We start from the raw sequence: 7,064 nt of genomic DNA on the forward strand, positions 1-7,064 counted from the left end.
GCTGCAGCCGGGGGACGCTGCGCTGCGCTCCCCTCCCAGCCTGGGCGGGGCGGGGCTGGGACCGGGGCAGCGACTCCGAGCGCGGCCCCCACGTGCTGCAGCCACAGCCGGCAGGGAGCGAGCGGCGGGTGAGTGCGGGCGGGGAGCGGGACGACGCTGCGGGGAGCCAGGGCTCGCTGCCCCTGCCACGGCCTGGGGGCTCGAGAGGTGCCGCAGGATCCCCAGGTCTTCCCCAGGGAGCTCCGAAGCCCCTCCCTGGAGATCCCCCGAATTCCCACCTAGGGAGCCCCATGCCCTGCCCCGGGGACCCCCGATCTCCCCCAGGGCTCCCCCTTCCCGTTCCCTGGGGACCCCTGATCCCACCCCCAGGGAGCCTCAATCCACTGCCCCGGGGACCCCCGACCCACCCAGGGAACCCCAAACCACCATTCATCTTTCCCAGGGAGCCCCCATACCAAGTCCTACGGAAACCCCCCTCCCACCCCGAGCCTCCATTCACCTTCCCCAGGGAGCCCCCATCTGGTGTCCCAGGGGATATTTGACTCTCCCTCCTTCCCCAGAGGATCCCCGATCCCCCCCCCCACTGTCCCAGGAGGCCCTGACTCTCCCCCCACACTTTCCCCATGGAGCGCCTATCCCCTGTCCCAGGGGACCCTCCAAACCCCCTGCACATTCCCCCAAAGAGTCCTTACCACCTGTCTTCAGACATCACCTACTACCTACTCCTTGATCCAGGGTCTCTCACCTGTCCCCCTCACCCCTGTCCCCAAATCCCTCCCAACCCATATCCTGTGCCCCAGCCCCTGTCCTTTTGCTGCAGGAGGCACTGGGGGGTTCAGGGAGAACCAAACTGCTCAGGGGACTCCCAGGGGTGACACTTACCTGATGTGTGTGAGTTGGGGGAAGGGAGAGTTGTCCTAATTGAGACGTTCTGGCCCTGTGTGTGTTGTGGAGAGTGCCTTTGCTTTGGAACTGGGGTGATACAAAGCCAGAGTGGGTGTGGATGACAAGTGATGCTGGGATGAGGAGCGTATCCTAACAAAAGCACCTTTTCAGGCGCTTAACTTCTTCGCAGAAGTTTTAACATTTGGGCAAAAATAATTGTCATACTTGTTGGCTTTGAATGTCCTCTTGAGGGAGCTTGGCAAAGCCTTGATTTGCCGCCCTTGTAGTAGCAGGGCGAGGGGAGGTATTTTTTACACTGAAGACTTTTCTCAGGGTAGAGGTAACTCTAGGTGTGCAGGCACTGCAAAGTTTGAAGGGGGGAATTGGTTGAATAATTATTAGTTGTTACTTGAATGTCCTGTCTAGAGTGTATGCAGGACTGCCCTCTACTGGGTGGAGTGAGAACTACTCAACTGGGTCATAAACATTATGCTGCTAATAGCTAATGGAGATTCTGCTTTAAGCTCTTTGGGGGCAGGGACTGTTTTGTTCTGTGTTTGTACAGCACCTAGCACAATGAGGTCTTGGTCCGTGACTAGAGCTCCTAGGCACTATCATATACAAATAATAATAAAAAGTGTGGGCTAGTGCTTTGGGAGCAGGAGGATCTGGGCTTTCACATGTCACAGTGAAGTTCTAAGTAGCTGTGTCGTGGGCACTGGGAAATCCTACGTGACTATGGTTTTGTTACAGGAGACTGGAAATACTATATTGGGCATATGTAACTTGAACCAGCGTGGACCAATCAGGTGAGTTAGATGGGACCTTCAGTAACGAAAGCATAAGCCTCAAACAATTGAATAAAGAATTAAATCCCTTAGGGCTTGTCTAGGCTCAGATAAAAGGTGTATTTTCAAAACATGTTGGTTAAAGCAATTTAGCTACATGTTTTCAAACCCTAGTGCTGTGAACCGAACAAGAGGTATTTTAACAATTCCAGCTAACACACATTAAAATACAGCTTGTCCCGTCCACAGCAGGATTTTAAAATGTGTCAGCTAACTTGCTTTAAAGAGATGCCTTTATGCCAGTCTAGATGTACCCTCAATTAGCAACCACAGACTCTTCAACCCCTTCTGTGAATCAGCCACAAGAGGGGGACAAAGACTGACTTGTGGGGTTACTGAAGGTGATTGTGCAGATACCTACCCCTATGTGGGTCGCTACCCCTTGAAATGAACTGTGTATTTCAATGATTAAATGCTCACGTACATGCAAAGCCTGACATCACATGCATTAGCGAGTGGTTTAACCAAAATCCCCAGCCTTCAAACCCCTGTGATGTTTGGGAGTGTTAAAAATTCAAATGTCGCAAGTCCTTGCAAGGTCTAGCCCTCAGTAGCAATCTGGGAGAGAGCCACCTGCTGGTGCCCTGCTGGTCCCCTCTGCTAGAGGAGGGTGGTGGAAAGGAACTATGGCTAGACACCAGCAGGAAAGGAAGCGAGGGGAGAAAGCGGCCATGTGAGCTGGGATGGGAACCACTTGCCTGTGTGGTGAGGACCTCCAATAAAATGTGTTCGTCAAGGGGGATTGGCAACACACAGCGTCTCCCGGGAGTGGGAGGGCGAGTCCACCCACCTCTCCTAAATCGGGGGTTTGGGGAGTGGAAATCACCATACGAGGACAGATGCTAATGTAACCCTTCTGCCCATCTAAGTTGGCAGCAGCAAGGGCCGGGTTCTGTATCTAGGGGTTCCGTTTCAATAACGCAATGCAAAACCGACTCGAGCCCCCACCCAGTGACCTGGGACAATTACATACCACCCCCTGGGTGCCTCTAAGAGGCAATACTTCCCCTCTCGCAAGCACAGAGTCTGAGTGTAACAGAAAATGTTTAATAACATGAGGTAAACGACATCAGCATTAAATTGGAAAAACACCACACACAGGATTCATTACACAAACCATGAGCAAAAAAACCCACCCCAGAAAGTTGGGCTGTGTCCTTTCCCTTGGGTTCTTGAAACCAGCAACCCCATTAAGGGGCACCTTACGTGATCCGAGGCCGACGGGGTTCCGCCGCAGCCTTCACCACGAGCCGCTCCACTCCACCAGGTGTCCCGTGAGCTACTCCCGCCGTCCCACGAACTGCTCTGGCAGCTGCTCCACTCTGCTCACCGACCTGTGAGCCACTCAGCTCTGCTCCACTTCAGCCATCCCTTGGGTCGCTCCCACAAGGCTCCGCTCTGCTCTGGTAGCTGCTCCTCCAGCCACTCCGCTCCGCTCACCGACCTGTGAGTCGCTCAGCTACTCGCTTTAGTCTACTTCTAAAGACAAGAAATCAATGCATACCAGCTCCAGAGGTTTGTTGCTGGTGATGTTCTTCAGATATGCAGCCCTCGTGGGCAGAGTTTTCCTTTGAACACATCGAGCGCAGGTCTCACATTTCCTGCGAACATCTTCAGCCATCCGAGGCCAATAGAACCTACTACGAATAAGTTCCAGGGTCCTCTCCATCCCTAAATGTCCAAAGTCATCATGCAGGGCCCTCATGGCCAGGGCTCTGTACTCTTTTGGCAGCACTAGCTGTGCTCGTTGCTTTTGTAAAGGGTCTGTGGTCACTCGGTGTAGCACTCCCTGAATCAGTTTTAGTTTGGTCCATTCTCTCAATAGTAGTTTACCCTCCGGGTTAGGTGGGACAACCACAGCTGGGCTTCGCCCCTCCCCTTTTGCAAGTAGTGTATCCCGAATGTCAATATCTTGCAGCTGGGCTTCCTGCCAGTCAGCCGTATTGAGCATGGGCAAAGGAGATTGGTCCAACGCAATATAGTTCACTGAAGCAGAAGGCACGCATTCAGGGGGCAGGCCCAAAGCTTCTGCAGCACATCCATGAAGACTCTCCTGGGACTCTGGTTCCCGGCGACTCACACTGCAAATAGCCCTCACTCCATCTGTGGGTATCACAGCAACTCCTGGTGCCTGTGGACGCCTGGACAATGCATCTGCATCTACATTGCTTCTCCCTGATTGGTATTCAATGCTGAAGTCACAGCTAGCCAAAGCGGCCACCCATCTTTGCCCTGTAGCATCCAGCTTAGCACTTGTTAACACATAAGTCAGTGGGTTGTTGTCCGTCCACACCTGGAACTGAGCACCATATAAGTGGTCTCGAAATTTCTCAGTGATGGCCCATTTCAAGGCCAAGAACTCCAGCTTGTGGGTGGGATAGCGAGTTTCACTATCAGACAGTCCTCGGCTGGCAAAGGCTACAGGTTTACGTCTTTCTTCCACTTCCTGGTACAGTACTGCTCCCAGACCCTCCAAACTGGCATCAGTATGCAGGATAAATGGCTTGCTTGGGTCAGCAAAGACTAGGACCGGAGCATGAGTTAGGCATGTAATGATTTCTCGAAAAGCCCTTTCACATCTCTCATCCCAATGTGGCCCAAATGGTTCGAAGGGGCCATAGTGTCTCTGCACAGGAGGCTTTGGGGACCTCCCCTTATTCTTGGTCTTAGATTTGTTCCTGCTGGACTGGTATCCCCTGGTAAGATCATTCAGAGGTTTTACAATCGTAGCATAGTTCTTCACAAATCTGCGGTAGTAGCCACTAAACCCAAGAAAGGTCTTGAGTTCTCTGTAGTTACTTGGACATGGCCATGTAGTGAGGGCTTCTATTTTATCGGGATCAGTACTCACACCCTCTTGGGACACGATGTGACCCACATACTTCACTGAGGTCCTGCAGAACTGGCATTTGTCAATTGAAAGCTTCAAACCATAATCCTCTAACCTATCAAGCACTTTAAGAAGTCTTTCTTCATGCTCCTCCAAGGTTCTTCCAAACACAATCAGGTCATCCAAATAAACTAACACTTGCAGTAAATTCATGTCTCCCACAACTTTCTCCATAAGACGTTGAAATGTGCCAGGTGCTCCAGAAATCCCTTGGGGCATGCGTTCAAACTGATAAAACCCTAATGGGCAGATGAAGGCTGTCTTCTCCTTATCTTCTTCGCCCAGAGGGATCTGGTAGTATCCACTCCGAAGATCCAACACAGAGAACCACTGGCTTCCCAGCAAACAGTCTAAGGCATCTTGGACTCGGGGCATTGTGTACTGGTCAACCACAGTACGGCGGTTTAGGGTGCGGTAGTTAATACACATCCGGATTTTCCCATTCTTTTTATGGACCACCACAATGGGTGAGGCGTATGGGCTGCGGGACTCTGTAATGATGCCATTCGCAGCCAGCTCCTGAAGATGTTGTCGCACATCTTCCATCTCGGAGAGGGCAATCCTCCTAGATCTCTACCTGAAAGGTCGAGAGTCATGTAGTCTGATGTTGTGCTCGACTCCTTTTGCACATCCCACATCCCACTCATGCAATGAGAACACCTTGGATCTTTCACAAAGTTTCCTCCTCAGGCGATCTTTCCACTCCTCGGACAACGGTGAATCTCCAAAGTCAAACTTTGCAGGGTCTATTGTCGGAACTTGAGTCTCACGCTGGGGTTTTACAATTGCTTCAGGCTCGAAGAGATCTGCTATCTTTTGTCCTTGCTTCACAACAACATCTCGACTTGTTTCATTAGCAATCAGTATAGTCACCTTTTCCTGGGCTTCAGCAGGTAGGGTTATGACTCCACTGGGGACCAGCACTCCTTCCAGGAGCTCTCCTTCAACTGGCTGCTCTACCATTGCTAATGCCCCTTTACTGCCTTTCAGCCGAGTACTCATGACAAGCACTTCTTGCTCCGTCCTTGCAGGCACTACTAAGGGGGTTGTGCCCATGTACTTCAGTGCCCCAATTGGTAGCTCAGATGTCTCCTTTTTAGCACCCTCAATCTTCCTATAGGCTTCAGCACAAAGCGTATGGATCATCAGGGTATTCAGGTACTGGTCCCCAGCCCGTCGTCTGCAGTAATCCGCGAGCACCTTGAAGAGACTGGAGTTGGTCCCTATCAGCACAGACACATCAGAGGTCCCTTTAGGGTCAGGGCATATTAATGCAGCTGTATCCACCTCTTCTCTTACCCCAGCAACCTCCTCTGGGAATTCCAGGTGCACTATGACATACCCTTGGTAGGGGTATTCATCCATGCTGAGGCCACACAGACCAATGCCAGTCAGTGGCTGTATAGGCAGGTGCCTAAGCATTTGTTGGTAGAATGACTGAAATATAATAGTCACTTGAGATCCAGTGTCAAGCACGGCTTTACACTCCTCCCCTTCAATCTTCACCATGACCTCTGCTCGAGGCCCTATCAGTCCTGCGGGGATCCCAGCTGGACGGTCTTTTCTGGGGGAATCTTCAAATCCTGCAGGCCTGGGTGGTCCCCGTCCCCGGACTCTCTGGCAGCTACCGGATCTCTCCCAACTGATCCTCAGCTTTCCATACACTAAGGAGGGGTTTTCTTCATTATGGCACTTGGCAGCACTGTGTCCATCCTGACCACATCGGTAGCAGAAGAATTGTCCTTTCCCCCTTCTCCCAGATGGGATGGTGGCTCTAAATGCTGACTTCTCCATCGCCACAGTCAGAGGCTCCTTATTCCCGGAAGTCTTAGCTCGGTCAATGGTGCTTTGCAGTTCAGCTATCCGTTCTGTCAGGACCTGCACTTGTTGGGCAAGTTCCTCTGTGGTGCTCACCATCAGTACACTGGCCGTTTCCAGTGGTGTTGTGCCGGCTGGCTCCAATGTTTGGGCTTCCCAAAACTCACTGGCAGCCTGCCTTTCTTCCTCTTCTCTGACCTCCTTTATCAGCTGGAAATAACTTGGGGGATGTTCCCGTCGTTCTCTTAGCCGGAGATAGAGTAGAATCGGGTTCTGATACTGAGCTCCTCTGGTCCGATCCATCTGTTCAGCAGTCACTGCACCCCTCATGACAGCTCTCTGAAGCAGTCTCTCCAGCCTCTGTATATAGGCTGAAATCTTCTCGACAATTTGCTGTCGGGAATTAAGGAACTTACAGTAACTGTCTTCAGGGCCCTCTACACTCCCAAAGGTATGATCAAGGGCCTCCAGGCAGTCCTTCACACTGACCCCAGGGTCAATGAGCTTCAGGGTGCGAATCACATCTAATGCTGGGCCACTAAGGCTCTCTATTAGACATCTTCGCTTTTCTGCATCAGGTACGGCCCACTCCTGCAGCATTTCAGTGGTATGCTCCAACCAGG

Source organism: Chrysemys picta, chromosome 11 (genome assembly GCF_011386835.1).
Source record: "Chrysemys picta bellii isolate R12L10 chromosome 11, ASM1138683v2, whole genome shotgun sequence".
NCBI lineage: Eukaryota > Metazoa > Chordata > Testudines > Emydidae > Chrysemys > Chrysemys picta.